At 39.3% G+C, this 16,232-nt stretch overlaps 1 pseudogene; it reads right to left on the bottom strand.

The window, feature by feature from the left end:
* Window positions 1–9,386: 9,386 nt before the first annotated feature.
* On the bottom strand, window positions 9,387–10,052 carry LOC102519950 (annotated as a pseudogene).
* Window positions 10,053–16,232: the final 6,180 nt, after the last annotated feature.

The raw sequence follows: 16,232 nt of genomic DNA on the forward strand, positions 1-16,232 counted from the left end.
TCAGCCACTTTTGAAAATAGTTTGGCAATTTCTTATAAAGTTAAGCCATCAATTACACTCCTAGAGAAAAGAAAACAAGAGAAACGAAAACTTACATCCACATAAAACTTTCCCAAGAATGTCTATAGCTGCATTATTCATAATAGCCAGAGAATGGAAAACCCAAATGTCCATCAACTGGTGAATGGATAATAAAATGTGATATATCCATACCGTGGAATATTATCTGAGAGTAAAAAGGAATGAAGTACTGATACATGCTACAACATGGATGAACCTTGGAAACATTGTGCTAAGGGAAAGAAGCCAGTGGAAAAGACTATATTTTATGTAATTTCATTTATATCAAATGTCCAGACTAGGCAAATTTATAGAGACAGAAAATAGATGAGTAGTTACCTAGAGTTGAAGGTGAGGGTGTATATGTTGATGGTGGGCAGTGGGTGTGGAGATCGACTACTTAAAGATATAGTTTTTTGAGGGGAAATGATCATATTTTAAAATTGATTGTGTTGGTAGTGGCATGACTGTGAATATACTAAATACTATCAAATTGTACACTTAAATGGGTGAATTGTATGTGACCTATATCCCAATAATGCTGTTTTTCTTTCTTTAAAGGTGCAAAGGAGTCAGACTTCAGGAAGACCAGCTCAAATATTTTTTTTGGCATTGAAAGGAATTTAAAGGTTTTAAAAGAAAGGTAAGAAGCCCAAGAAATGACCAGTTTCATTCATCTGTCCATGATAGGAAACAGTAACTTTTTCTCATGCTAGTCATATCCGCAAAGATTGTGACATTATTTCAGACATTAGCATTCTAAAAGTTAGAGATGACATCATTTTTTATACAGAGTCCACACTTGTAGGAATTATTTAGTTTTTAATTTTTCTTCAGGACTGAAACTAGATGGGATGACTTCATCGCCATTTCAACTCAAGGTACAAAGTGCTTATTTTTCCTGATTCTGGCATTTCATTTCATGGAAGCAGGGCAAAACATCAGTGGGGCTTCCACTCTGGGAAGAATAAGAAATTTCTAGAAAAATATCTGAGATATTTCTGTAAATAGCTCATATGTTCCAGTAGTGATTTTTTTTGTTCAAGTGTGTTATAAAATAATTTTTAATTCTGACTATGAATATGTTAAATGTATATAAGAGTAGAAATAATAGTATAATTCATATCCATGTATCCATCACTCATTATCAAGATTTTGCCATATTTCTTCTTTCCTTCTTTTCTTTTGTTTTCTGTGTTGAAGGATTTATGAAGCAAATTCTAGGTGCTTTTCATTTCCTCTCATACCTCACAGTATACATCTCTAAAAACATAATTTCTTTTCTTTCTTTTTTTTTTAAATTGAAGTATAGTCAGTTATAATGTGTCAATTTCTGGTGTACAGCATAATGTCCCAGTTATGAATATATGTACACATATTCATTTTCATATTCTTTTTTATTAATGGTTATTATAAAATATTGAATATAGTTCCCTGTGCTATACAAAATAAATTTTGTTTTTTATCTATTTTTATGTATAGTTAACATCTGCAAATCTCAAACTCCCACATTTATCCCTTCCCACCCCCTTTCCCCTGGTAACAATAAAACTGTAAAAACATAATTTCTTAATCACAATGCTAGTTGTACCAAATAATCAGATCTCTTCAGTTTTATCCAAAATATCTTTTAAGAATAAAGTAATGACATTTGCAGCAACATAGATGGACCTAGAGAGTGTCATTCTAAGTGAAGTAAGCCAGAAAGGGAAAGAAAAATACCATATAATATCATTCATATGTGGAATCTAAAAAAAAAAAGACACTATGAGTTTGTTTACAAAATAGAAACAGACTTGCAGACATAGTAAACAATCTTATGGTACAGGGAAAGGGGGTGGGAAGGGAAAAATTTGGGACTTTGAGATTTATAGATGTTAGCCACTATATATAAAAACAGATTTTTAAAAGTTTTTTCTGTATAGCACAGGGAACTATGTTCAATATCTTCTAATAACCTTTAATGAAAAAGAATATGAAAACAAATATATGTATGTATATGTATGACTGGGACATTGTGCTGTACCCCAGAAATCGACACATTGTATCTGACTGTACTTCAATAAAAAATATTATAATTAAAAAAAACACCAAAAAACCCCACCAAAATATCTTTTTATAGTTAGTTCATTTGGGTTAGAATCCACACATGGTTCAAATATTACTTTTAGTTTTATGTCTCTTAAGTTTCTCTTCATCTTTTCATGCCATTGACTTATTGTAGAAACAGTTGTCCTGTGAAATGTCTCACATTCTGGATGTGATGGACATTCTTGTGGTATCATTTAACTTGTTCCTTTAAACTCCAAACATCCATTAAATGGAATTTAGCTCTAGAGCATGTGTTTTCAATAACGGACAATATTGGAAATTTTACATTGTTCCTTTTCCCTCCTGATCTTGTATTTCTAGTCTATACTTCCCCCCAGTTTTACGTTAACATAATGCTTTTTATCCTTGAAAGTATTTTAGTGATCAAAAATATGGACCGATATGGCAGACTGCTAGGCATTCCCCAATACCCATTCTCCCCTTCTTTTCCGATATTAAAACTCCTGGCCTGGGGCCACATTTCACGTGAATTTCTCAGCTTGGAATCCCAGACCATTCAGGTAGAATGCATTTGAACACCAAATCCATGTGAAGGAATGCCTGTGGTTATAAGTTCTCATGGGGGAGATTTTTCCCTTCCCAGAGGCCAGACCAAGAGAGATTTCTTTTTAATCCAGCCTTTCATTCAGGCTTAGCATTTGGAGGGTCCTGACTTCATGCAGAGTTTAAATTCCAGCTCCCTGCCTTCCTTGAGCCTGAGGCCTTCTCTGCTAGTCAAAAAATCCAAACCCCTTGGTGACTGAGATAGCACCAGCATAAACATACTCTTTTTTCCCTAGTTTTCAGTCACCTCTTTATTTGCACTCCTTGAAAGGTATCCTTACCCTCTTGCAAGATTAGCTCTAATCTGAAAATGTATCTGTTAGGTTTGCTCTGACAGGTGTTTTGAAGTCCAGATGTTTTCTTGTTATCTCATCTGTGATACTGCTATAGTAGTAGACGTTCCCATACTTTTAGCTCCCTCCAACCTGATGCTTCCTCCATCCATTCTTTCCCCATAGCAGATAAAATTCTCTGCCATTCCCAAATTCTTTAGAGTAGTTCTTTTACCTCTTTGCTTTAACTGTGAATTGCTATTCCCCCAAAGACACTGCTACCCCCACAGCCAGTTCGAAACAGCTGTTTTTCACATAGTCTAGAAACGTTTGTCTTTTCTGGATCTCTGTTCTCTCAGAGTCATGGAATAACTCTCCTCCTTTAAAACAGAGGCTATCTTACTTTATACCCTTTCTCTGCACTCTCCTTTATTTACTAAGGGCCTTGACATGTGGGAAATTTTAGTATTTCTGCGGCTGGCCTGACCAACACCTATCATGGCCTCCTGCCTATCTCGAATTTGAGAAGCTATAAATCCTCCCCCAGTATGGCCACCCACTCCCATGGCCACACCTTTGTTCTTTATCATGATCTTGAACTACATTATTTTAGGGTTTGAACGTCAATATATAATTAACTCATCCCAGCTGCTTGCTCCCTATCTCGCTCACAAATTTACACCTGGACACTATTCAGCCCTCTAATCTTTCCACATTTTCCTCCTAAATTCATTAATTCCCTTGTATTGTTACTCTTCTGTTTGTTTCCAGCGTACACCCCATGGTGCAACACTCGGCCACATTCTTAACAGCCATTCAAACTTCTCAGCTTCCTTATCTTTGTATAGCATCTACCGTGGAAGTTCTCTTAACCCTGAATCTTCTCCATTACTATTCTTAAAAAAAAAAAAAAAAGATAATTTGGTGCTCTTGGTGCATGGTCTCCAGCCTCTCTTTGAAAACCCTTTTACAAATAAATGCTAGGCCAGTGCTGCCTTAGTAGCCTTGAGTTGAAGATGGCAGAGCCACATGATGGAAGGAGCCCAAGTGCCTGCATTTCTGCTTAGAGGAGAGCCGTGTTACTGAACATGTTGGGCTTTATTCGTGCAAGAAAGAAACTTCAGTTGTGTTTGAGCCATCAGACATTTGGGGATTTGTTTGTTAGAGCACCTCCCATTGCCTTAACAAATGCAATGAGATACCATTTTGAAATTTTAATTTTCATCAGCAATAAGAGAAAATTCTATTTAGAAGCTGTAATATAAAATTTAATACCTTTGTTTTAAAATTTATCATCAATGATACAATTTCCTTCCAGGCTTTTTTTTTTAATGTGGGATTGATTAAACACGCTGATTTGTAAAACATGTTATTTTATGTAATAGGTCACCCATTTTCAAGATTTAAGAAATAGCACACAGTAGTGGTGGAAATTGTCTGTATCACAACTGTGTGAATGTTAATATCCTGGTTGCGATGTTGTACTATATGTCTGCAAAATGTCACCTTTGAGGGTGGGAGCACTGGGTGAAGGGTATACTGGACTCCTGTTGTTTCTCACAACTTCCCTTGAATCTATAATTATCTTTAAAAATTATTAAAAAATCACACTAGGCAAAATCATTTTCATTAAAAATATGAAATACATAACTCATGAAACATACTTTGGAAAATAACATTTTCCCATATTTTAAAATTTACTTTTTTGAATAGGCAATATAGTCACAAGGTTCAGAAAATTTTAAGTTGAAAGAGTCATTTAGTAAAAGTCCTCCTTTCATCCTTACTTCTCCTCTCCCCAGTCCAACCTGCCTTATACCCTGTGGGGTCACTGTTTTTGGTGTCTCGTATATCCTTCCACATTTTCTCCAGGTGTATACAAGCAAATTGGAATACAGATTTATATTCCCCCCTCAATACAAAAGGTAGCATGAAGCCACAGTTTTGTACTTTCCTTTTTTGTTTATACAATGTATATGTATTGGAGAATTAGGGATCATTCTATACATGCACACAGAGAAATCTCCTCTTTCTCTAGTGCTCCACTGTATTCAGAGTATGGTTATACCATAATTTTTGCCCATAAATTTTGCTTATCACTAAGGCATTGGTGTACACATTAGTTGTTTGCTTAATGGATAAATTATGGTGGTTCAGAGGGCACCAGGAGAGAAGCCTGGGGCAGAGCGGCTTCTTCCAGGAAGCAGTGGCAGCAGGCAGAGTGGGTGAGTGGTAGAGCCCGCCAGGTGGAGAAACGCATGAGCCATCCTTCGGCAATTGTGAAGATGACCCCACTGCTGGCAGGAACGCAGTGCTTCTGGAAGCAGTGAGAATGACACTAAGGCTCTCTCCCAGCCCACACTTCTCCCTCGGGCTCATAACTCAGCCCCTCTACTGCTCCCTTCCAGTATTTCTGCATCAATGTTCTGTTTGACTAAATCCTCCCTTCCTGAGGCCATCTAACCCATGCTTCAGTAGCCATAAGTTGATGACTCCCAAATGTGCATCACTAGTCTAGATTTCTCTTCTGAACTTCAGACTTGCGTGTCCAACTGCCTTCTCCCATCTCCACTTGGCGATCTCAAAAGCACCACCAATTCTTCATTTCCAAGACATTGGTCACATTACATCTTCCCAAATCTGACCTTCTTCCAGTGTTCCCTCTCCCAGAGAATGGCACTTCCATCCAACTGCACAAGCTACAAACCTAAGACTCATCTTCAACACCTTCTTCTTCTCTTGCATTTTCCCACGTCCAGTCCTCTCAAATATTCCTTAGATCTGGACCCTTCCATCTCCACTGCTCACTTTAATACAAGTTACCACAGGCTATCATAATCTCTTACTAGTATGTCGCAGCCAAAGTGGTTTTTTTTTTTTTTTTTGTAACTTGAAATCTAATTTTGTCACCTGCTTAAATCTTTTAATAACTTTCTATTGCTTTTAAAATTGAACGAGGCCATCGGAGGATGGTCTTCAAGATCCTACATAGTCTGACCCTGCCTATTTCCTCCATTCTCACCTTGTACTATGTACCTGCTAGCTCTTGGGGCTTTTTTACCCCAAGACCGTGCTCCCTCCTGCCATGGGCCTTTTGCTCACACTCTTCCTTCTGTCTGGATCATTAACTTCTGTTTATTCTTCAAAGCACAACTCATAGAAGTGTTCTACTGATCTTTTGCTTTGGTCAGCTTCCTTTTCTTTATTTCTGTGATCTCCTTTTGTTATTAGATATTCCTTTGAGTGGTTCCAACCTTTGATTACCATCTGTCTCCTCCACTAGGCTGTAAGCAACCTGAGTCTAGGAACTGCCTGTTTTTGCTTATCATTGTTACACAGCAATTAAATTTTATATAAATGAATGATTGCTTGTGGCATAACAGTACTGTTTGCTACTCTTACCCCCTACCATCCCCTTGGAGACACAGCCCTATCTCTTGCTTCCTGGGGATACCATGGAACAAGAAGCATCCACCAGTGGAGAGCTCATGCTCTGGAAGCACGGAGATCCGGGCCTGTTTTGGTGCTGCCGTTTATCAGCTGTGGATTCTTGAGCAAATCCCTTTATCACTCTGAACTTCAGTTCCCCATTCTCTAAAAGAGGGTTACCACTTACCTCATTAGGTGGTTGTTGATGTTTTTTACAGTCACACCCAATACTTTATATATATATATATATATATATTTAAATCATCTAATCCATTTTCAAAATTCCTAATTGTCCCACAATGCCTTTTTTCATATATATTTTTATTTAAGTATAGTCAGTTTACAATGTTGTGTCAGTTTCTGGTTCACAGCACAATGCTTCAATCATACATGAACACACATATGTTCATTTTCATATCCTTTTTAAACATTTTTTATTGATTTATAATCATTTTACAATGTTGTGTCAAATTCGAGTGTTCAGCACAATTTTTCAGTCATACATGGACATATACACACTCATTGTCACATTTTTTTCTCTGTGAGCTACCATAACATTTTGTGTATATTTCCCCGTGCTATACAGTATAATCGTGTTTATCTATTCTACAATGGGAATTTTGAAATCCCAGTCTATCCCTTCCCACCCTCTGCCGCCCTGGCAACTACAAGTCTATATTCTCTGTCTATGAGTCTATTTCTGTCCTGTATTTACGCTTTGTTTTTGTTTGTTTGTTTGTTTTTGTTTTTGTTTTTTTTTGATTCCACATATGAGCGATCTCATATGGTATTTCTCTTTCTCTTTCTGGCTTACTTCACTTAGAATGACATTCTCTAGGAGCATCCGTGTTGCTGCAAATGGCGTTATGTTGTCAGTTTTTATGGCTGAGTAGTATTCCATTGTATAAATATACCACTGCTTCTTTATCCAGTCATCTGTTGATGGACATTTAGGCTGTTTCCATGTTTTGGCTATTGTAAATAGTGCTGCTATGAACATTGGGGTGCAGGTGTCATCCTGAAGTAGGGATACAAGCCCAGGAGTGGGATTCCTGGGTCATAAGGTAAGTCTATTCCTAGTCTTTTGAGGAATCTCCACACTGTTTTCCATAGTGGCTGCCCCAAACTGCATTCCCACCAGCAGTATAGGAGGGTTCCCCTTTCTCCACAGCCTCTCCAGCATTTGTCATTTGTGGATTTTTGAATGACGGCCATTCTGACTGGTGTGAGGTGATACCTCATTGTAGTTTTGATTTGCATTTCTCTGATAATTAGTAATACTGAGCATTTTTTCATGTGCCTTTTGATCATTTGTATGTCTTCCTTGGAGAACTGCTTGTTTAGGCCTTTTTCACCGTAAGTTAATACAAGATATTGAATATAGTTCCCTGTGCTAGACAGTATGAACTTGTGTTCATATTTATTTTATATATAGTAGTTAGTATCTGCAGATCTCGAACTCCCAATTTATCCCTTCCCGCAATGACTTTTTTCAGCTTTTCTTTTTTGAAACTAGGATCCAATCAAAGTTCACTCATTGCATTTAGATGTCATACCTCTTGTCTTTCATGATATTGACACTTTTGAAGAGTTCAGGCCCATTGTCTCATAGAATGTCCCATGTTCAGCATTTGGCTGCTGCCTCATGTTTAGAGTCAGGTGAAGCATTTTTGGTGAAAGGACCCCATCAACCATGATGTGTACTTCCCCATACTCTCCACCAGGGGGCATACAATACAAGTTTGTCCCATGATTGGTGATGCTAAATTCAATCCTTAAATTTTTTTTTAATTTTAATTTTTTTTAATTTTTAATGATTAAGGTGGCATTACCTAACAGAGCTGTGACGGGAGATTAAATGAAGGCATGTACCCAAGGGGTCTGGTCTATAAACCTTACTTCTTCCCCATTCCCCTTCAGCCTTCACTTTGGGGCAAATACACAACATTGCTGACTCCACTTTCCTAGCACAGGTGCCTCTTGGTGGGACTGGTAGCCTCACTAACTTGAGACTACTTTTTAAAAATAATTTTTATTATGAAACATTCAAACATACACAAAAGTAGAGAGAGTAATATAATGAATCTCAATGTATTCATCACCCTGTTCGAAAAAAAAAAAATTACCACCATTTTGTTGGTAAGTTTTGTAATTACTTTTGAGTTTTATCCTTTGAGCCTCTCTTTTCTTTCCCAAACACACAGATCCCTGAATTCTGCAGGGGACATTTGGGAAAACTTTTCACCCATGAATTCTCCTTGTTCCATTGGCCCAGCTTGGCAAGTAAGTGCTCATGATAAATGCACGTTGCTGGAGATGGCAGGTGCTGGTTCAGCACGTCCAGAAATTGCTCCGATGCTTCTCAGACTGTGCACAAATCACCTGGGGTTCGTGTGAAATTACAGATGCTGATTCTGTAGCTCTGGACTGGGGTCTGAAACTCTGCATCTCCGAACAAACTTCTAGGCAATGCCAGTGATCCTGCTCTGAGAAAATGCTTTGAGTAGCTGAGTGCTCTTAGAGGGAAAAGTCTAGATACTTTGGATACAGATGATTAGAAGGAAACATCTGATAAGAAGGAAACAAGTTAAGTAATACCTGAAGTTCCTTCCGGCCCTTAAATTGTTTCTTCATGTCTTTGTTCCTAACCTCTAGCAACTGCAGGAGTAACTAAGCACAAGGATTCCACCCCCTGCTTCTGGGAAGAAGAAAAGCAAGCTTGAATTAAAAACTTGAGCCCCTTCCCTCAGTCTGGCAAAGAATTGCACTTGGTTTGTTCCAGTTCCTCCTATATAATCAACAATCCTAGGGGCTAGTTAGAGGCAATGGAAGCACTGCCGAGTCTGTCACACAGACTTTTCCTTACCTTTTTTTTTTTTTAAAGAAGCCATAACTTTATTAATGATAGAAACAGTACAAATTTCAAACCAAGCTGCAGTTACTCTTCTGAACCCCCCCCCCCCCAAAAGTCCTGTTTTCAGGAGATTACATTGCTAATTTTTTAATAGCATTTACAATATCATTACTGTTGTTCTGCAGGGCTCGGACTGCCTTTGCTCTCGACATGTTTGCTTGTGACATGACCAGTTCTACGTCTTAAATTCCACGCCTGTTTCATCAACTTCATTCTCTTCACTCTCCTCTTGTACAGTTGGAGTCTGTGTGTTTTCTGGAATATTTGAGACAGCTTCACCTTGAACTTTGAATTTCTCAGCAGCTGCTAGATGTGCTTGCTGAGATAAATCCTCGATCTTGGCTTCCCCAAAAACTATGTAGGTATCTGAAGCTGGGTTCTTGTAGACATCTGGTTTTGTGATGACGAAGAAATATTCTTAGATTTCCGGACAGTGACTCTGGTAACCCCTGTAACCTGTTGAAGACCCAGTTTGGACATAGCCTTCCGTGCCTTCTCTTCACTCCTGCTCTGTTTTGCTTTACTGACTGGTTCTTCATCTATTTCAGCTGCCGCTGTCCGCTGGGCTTTTTGTGTGGTTGTCTGTGTGGAATCCTGTTCCTCGAGCTCTGGTACTGATTCGTCACTGTCACATTCTGTTCCAGACCCTGTCCCAGCCTGGGGCTGTGGCAACTCCTGCTCTGTAGCAGGGATGGGAGGGTTTCTGTGACTTCACCGGGCATTTTGTGTGGGGAACACAGAACCAAGATGGTGGCAGAAAGAGAGCGAGTGAGAGCGTGACCCACGCCTGTTGCAGGAGCCCTTACCTTTTAAAGTATTTGTTTCTCTAGGCAGGCAGATGTGTAGTTAAATGCACAGATGACCCAGTCTAGGCAGGTGTAGCCCAAGAATTTGTAATTTTAATAAGCACCCAGGTGATGAAGACTAGGTGCAGTTTCTTGTAGTCATGAGAAATGGGAGGAGTGGTTGGAAAATTTCAAACAGTTTGCTCATACTTTAATCTTAGATTATCATACTGGCGTGGAATTTGCTCAGTCAGCCATCACATATTAAGCATATGGACAAACAAGACAGAAACAGTGCTAGGAGACCCACAAAAAATAAACATGCAAACGAAAACTAAGACAATTTCAGGTACTGAGAAGTGTTCTAAAGAATTGAAATGGACCTTGGTTTTTCTTGTTTCAGTCTTTACCTCCTTGTTTTTCTCTGTCTCTCCTTTCCTTTCCTTTTCCCCCCTTCCTATCTGTCTTCCCTTGAACCTTAATTAACATTGGATAACCAGCAAGATTGGCAAAGATAACTCAAAAGAACCATTTCAACTTCTACCAAAGTAAGATTGCATCAGCAATCACCAGAAAGAGACCTGAATTCCCCAACATATCCCAGCCTTTTAAACTGCAGTTTTGCTGCAGTAACAGGTAAAGAAAACTTACAGCTTGGGGCAGTCCCATAGCCACATACACTGTCTCTTCTCCTTGCCCTATAAAAACTCTAATCCTGCTTCAATTCTGGGAGTTACCTAATTTTGAGGGGGTACCTGATACTCATCAGCTGAGTATCTGAATTACTTTAACTATTTTTTGTTCTTTGACAGAATATAGAAGAGATCATTTTAAGGGGGAGAGACTGCTTTAGTTGGGATGAACAGGGAAAATGTTTCTTGGGAGGATTCATTTGAATTGAGACTAATAATAAGAAGGTCATCTTGAGATAATTTGGGAGTAGAAAGTTCTAAGTAGGAGCCACACATACAAAGTTTAGGGAATTGGTAGAAAGAAGAGAACTTGGATGCAGGTGAGTGGCTGAGGAGAGAAGGGCCACGTAGGTTGGAAACCCCCGGAGGTTTCTGTTTTGTTTGTGTTAACAGCTTTATTAAGATATAATTCATAGACAGTTCACCCATTTAAAGTGTTCACTTCAGTGGTTTTTAATATATTCAGAGTTGTGCAACCGTCACCACCATAAATTTTAGAACATTTTCATCACCCCCAAAAGAAATCTCATACCTGTTGTGGGCACAATGTGGTGGCCCATTGGTGACATGGTGACATGTGGGTTGGTAAAAGAATTTAACAGAGATAAAGCATGAGAATAGAAATGGGGTTTATAGACAACAGCGGGCCACACAGGAAAGAGATGCCTGTGTGAGTGCCAAGGGCTAGTTGTTGGGGTGTTTTATAAGGTAGGTCACAAGATGCCTGATCAGCTTGTGCACAAGTCTCTGATTGATTGTAGGTGAGGTAAGGAGTTTAGGGTCCATGAAGGGTAGTGGGGTTTATGACTGATAGGGTGGGTTGAAACTAGCCAGCATGAGCTGTTGTGAGATTAGGCATTACCCAGGGCTATTGGTTTGTTAGGGGAAACAAGCCCGGTAAAGAAGGTACTTTATCTGCTGAGAGATCACAGCTGAGAGCCCAGAAATGGGGGTAGCTGGACGTTGAAGGACGTCAGTTGGCCCAACAGTATCCCTTAATATTCACTCCACCTTCAAACCCCACTCTCACCCCCAGCCCTTGGCAACTGCAAATCTATGTTCTGTCTGTATGAATATGCCTGTTCTGGCCATTTCACGTAAATGGAATAATACAATATGTAGTCTTTAGTGGCTGGCTTTTTTCGCTCAGCCGAGTTTGCAAGGTTCATCCATGCTGTAGCATGTATCAGTATTTCATTCCTTTTTATGGCAGAATATTATGCTGTATAAACTTACTACTTGTGTTTATCCATTCATCAGTTGAACATTTGGGGTGTTTCCACTTCTTGGCTATTATAGATAATGTTGCTATGAACATTCACGTACAAGTTTTGTGCACAAGTGTGGGTAAATGTTTTTATTTCTCTTGGGTATATACCTAGGGGTGAAATTGCTAGTTCATATGGTTAATTTATGTTTAATCTTTGGCAATTTCTGCAGATAAGCCAGCTGGAGTTTTAATAGGGATTATATTTACTAAATCTATAGATCAGCTTGGGGAGTATTGCCATTTTAACAATGTTAAGTCTTCTGACCTATGAACATAGGGTGTCTTTCCATTTATTTAGATCTTTTTATTTCTTTTAACAATGTCTTATACTTTTCAGTGTACAGGTTTTGTACTTTTTTTTGGTTAAATTTATTACCAGGTACTTTATTTTTGATGCTATTGTTACCGAAAAATTGGCCTCTGCATCCTGAAAAGTGAATTCAAGCTCAGGGGTGGGGCAGAGTTTGGGGGCAAAGAAGTGCCACTTTATTGCTTTGCCCGGCAAAGGGAGTCACAGCAGGTTAGTGCCTTAAAGACTGTGAGCCCATCTTGGGGTTGCGGTCTTGAGGTTTTTATAGGAAAACTGAATGGAACAGAAAAGGTGATCGTAGTCAGGGTGCTTTACAGGGTGCTACATTCCTCTTAGCCTCAATGAATCTTTAGGAGAAACTCCAGAGGGTCTGTGCATCCTTCTTGAGATCATCAGCCTGTTGCCTCTTCCTGGAGTGCAGCCTCTGGGTTAAAGTTATTCACAGTAAAGAATGAATCAGCAAACAGTTTCACATCAGGGCAGTCAGTCAGTTAGTTTGCTTTATACTCCTTCACTATTGTAAATGAAATTGTTTTTTAAATTTTATCTCTGGATTATTCGCTAGTATGCAGAAGTAGAATTGCTGTTTGTTGGTTTATCTTGTATCCTACAACCTCCTTTATTAGTTCTAATTGTATTTTTGGTGGACTCCTTAGGATTTCCTATATATAAGATCATGTTATCTGTCTTTTTTGTTTAAGTTGGCATTTTAGCTAAAAATATCCCTATAAGCATTGTTTTAGCTCTATCCTATAAATTTTGGTATTTTGTGCCTTATTTTTATGTGTTTATTTTTTAACACTTTCTATCTCCTTATTGATATTCTCTGTTGGATGAGATGTTGTCAATATACCTTCCTTTAATTTCTTAAACATGTTGCCTTTTAGTTCTTTGAACATATTTACAATAGGGGCTTTGAAATTTTCGTTAAGTCCAACATCTAAACCTCTGTTGCCAAAAGATTGGCCCCCATCCCTGACGAACCAAATTGGAACTAAGAGACAGGGTCTTGGAGCTTAGAAGAAAAGAGACAGCTTTATTATTTTGTTAGGCAAAGGGGACTCACAGCAGGCTCATGCCTTCAAAACTGTGAAACCACCTTGGGGATGGGTGATTATGTGGACATAGCTCAAACAATAAGCAATCAACAGAATCATTTTCTAAGTCATAATAATGCGGCAAAACGGATGTGGGTCATGAGGAGGGCCATGTCCCAGGTCTCGGTTGAGCCCCTGGTATTTGCCCTGCTAAGTGCCAGTCCTTGGCTTCGTGCAGGAAAGAATTCAAGTGCCAGGCCACAGCTGAGTAAAGGTAGATTTATTTAGAGAGACACACACTGCATAGAGTTTAAGGCAAGAGAACGGTAAGGAAAGAGGTGTGGGAATTGGTTGCTCAGGTTAAAGTGAAAGCAGGTACACACTCCATGGACAGAGTGTGGGCCATCTCTAAAGAGGAGGGATCGAGAAAGGGTGGCTAGTCATGGTGTTGCCAGTTTTTATCATCTCAGTAGCTTGACACACCTAAAGGTGGGACCATTCCAACTACCCTGGGGAAGAGGCTGGGATTCCCAGGAATTGGGCCACTGCCCATTCTTTGGCCTTTTGCGGTTAGCCTTGGGATTGTCGTGGTGCCTGTGAGCATGTTATTTATCACGCTGTTACAATGAGCATTTAATGAAGTTCAAGGTCTACTGGAAGTCAAACCTCCTGCCAACTTAATCCTCAAGGCCAACTGGGAGTTGAATCTTCCACCATTTTGGTGTTAAATTGCTTTCATTCCTTGAGTGGCTGTGCCCTGCCCCCTCCCATCCTGTTTCAATAAGACTTACTAGAATGGCATCATGATGCCTCCAGGAGGCCAATTCTATAGAGGCTAGCAGTCGTCACTTTTTCAATCTGTTTATCTCGTAAGCACCCAAGGTGTGGTCTTCTTGGCATTGAGCCTACTTTGTAAGAGTACAGTTCAGTGACCTTCTCCCTGGAGAATAACTCAGAAACCAAGGATGATTATTACTTTCGATTACTGTAATAAAGCAGATACAATAAATTTAATAGCTTTAGTTTTAATAATGGGCCTGGTGTTGTGAATAGCAACCGGTCTGTTGGGTCAGTTGACCATTTTAAGAGCAAGCATAAGAATAAGCAATCTGTTAGTCTAAATGTGGCCATTTTATTAATCCTCCTTCGCCTCCTCCAAGGCAGTTTCCGGTGCCCGCTTTCTTTTTCTTCTTGTTATGGGTCATACTACCTGTTTCTTTGCATGTCTCATAATTTTTTGTTGAAAACTAGACATTGCTACAATAACATATTGTACAATAACATATTGTAGCAATTCTGGATGTTGATCCCTCTATCACTCAGGGCTTATTTTCTTATTGTCTTATTTTTTCAATGACTTCGCTAGATTAGTTTATGGAAGTCTATTTTCCCTACCTTTTTCAGTGTTTAATGTTTCTCCTCAAAGAGTGAAACTTTGACCACATGCAAAGTTTCTCTGACCACCAGGGATTATTGTAGTTTTAGCATACTGTCTTTATCTGTCTCTTTTATCTGTCCCTTTCCCAGGTCTCCCAGCTAAGCTTTTGGTTAATCTGACTTTATTGTAACACTCACAGCCGTTAACCTTCAGCAACTGCTAGCTGATTGCTCTATTATTTTTGGCAAAGTCTGGGGTATAATTGCTCCACAGTCTGATCCAACTAAAGTCAGGCCCCTTTGTGGGGACAGTCTTTGAGGCTCAGGAAGACTCTTCCTAGCTGTCTCTTTCTCCCGGTACATCCTGTTAAACTTCTAGCTGGTCTGCCATTTTATTTATTGTTACTACTTTAAAGGAGCTAAGAGCCTCCTCTTAACTTTTTTACCACCACAGTCTCCATTGTTGTGACAACACCCTTATGCATGGACTTCTTCACTTTGTCTTCCCAATAAAGAATGTCCCTGAGGGAGAGCCACTGATCTCTCTGTTCTTATGGCCTCCGTCTCCCCCTTCCTCAACAGAATGTCTGTGCTACTGCATCAGAGTGGGGCGGGGGCAGGGACTGTGGTCTGTGTCTTCTGAAGTGACACATCTGCATTGCTCCACAAGTGGGACATTGGATATGAATGGTAGCCCCTAGTCTTTTCAGCTCATCCTCCTGGCATGGAACTTACGAGTGAGGTGGAGTGGGAGCATTTGGGACGCAATATTCTCAGCTTTCTGTGCCTAGGTAAAGTTTCCACCTCTGAGTGGGAACTGGAAGTCCAGTCCCCTGCCTAAGAAAGAGATGGTGTGCTGGCCTCCTGCCCCTCCTTGGGCAAAACCATACTCCCAGACTAGGAGCTGAGGGGAAGGGGAGCCTTATCTCCTTTGACCTCCCTGCTTGGAGTAGAATTTCTGTCACACAGAGCTGGAGATGGTATCAGATAGTAGCTCTAATGCCATAAACTCTTACTGTTCTCATCAAGATTTACTAAATTTTCTTGAATAAATGTTTATCCATTTACTGTGTATTTTTAAAGACAATGTCCAGAGACTTTAAATAGTTGTTTATATAAAAAGTAACTTTCAGTAATTAAATGTTTGTTTCTGTGGGGAGAGCATCAGACGAGCATCTCACACCACCATTCCAGAAGTGTGGTCACATTAGGGGTTTTATTTCCTCATCATTTTAATACAAAAAATTCTAAACAGCAAAGTTGGAAGAATTTCACACTAAATATCAATATTCCCCTTTCCAAAATCCTACCATTAACATTTTGTTATAGTTGTATAGTATGTCTATCCATTTATCTATCATTCACTCTGGTGTATTTTTGGATGCAATGCTAAGTAAGTGGGAGACATCAGTAAAGTCTTCTAAAATTTCC

This window comes from Camelus ferus, chromosome 9, assembly GCF_009834535.1.
Source record: "Camelus ferus isolate YT-003-E chromosome 9, BCGSAC_Cfer_1.0, whole genome shotgun sequence".
NCBI lineage: Eukaryota > Metazoa > Chordata > Mammalia > Artiodactyla > Camelidae > Camelus > Camelus ferus.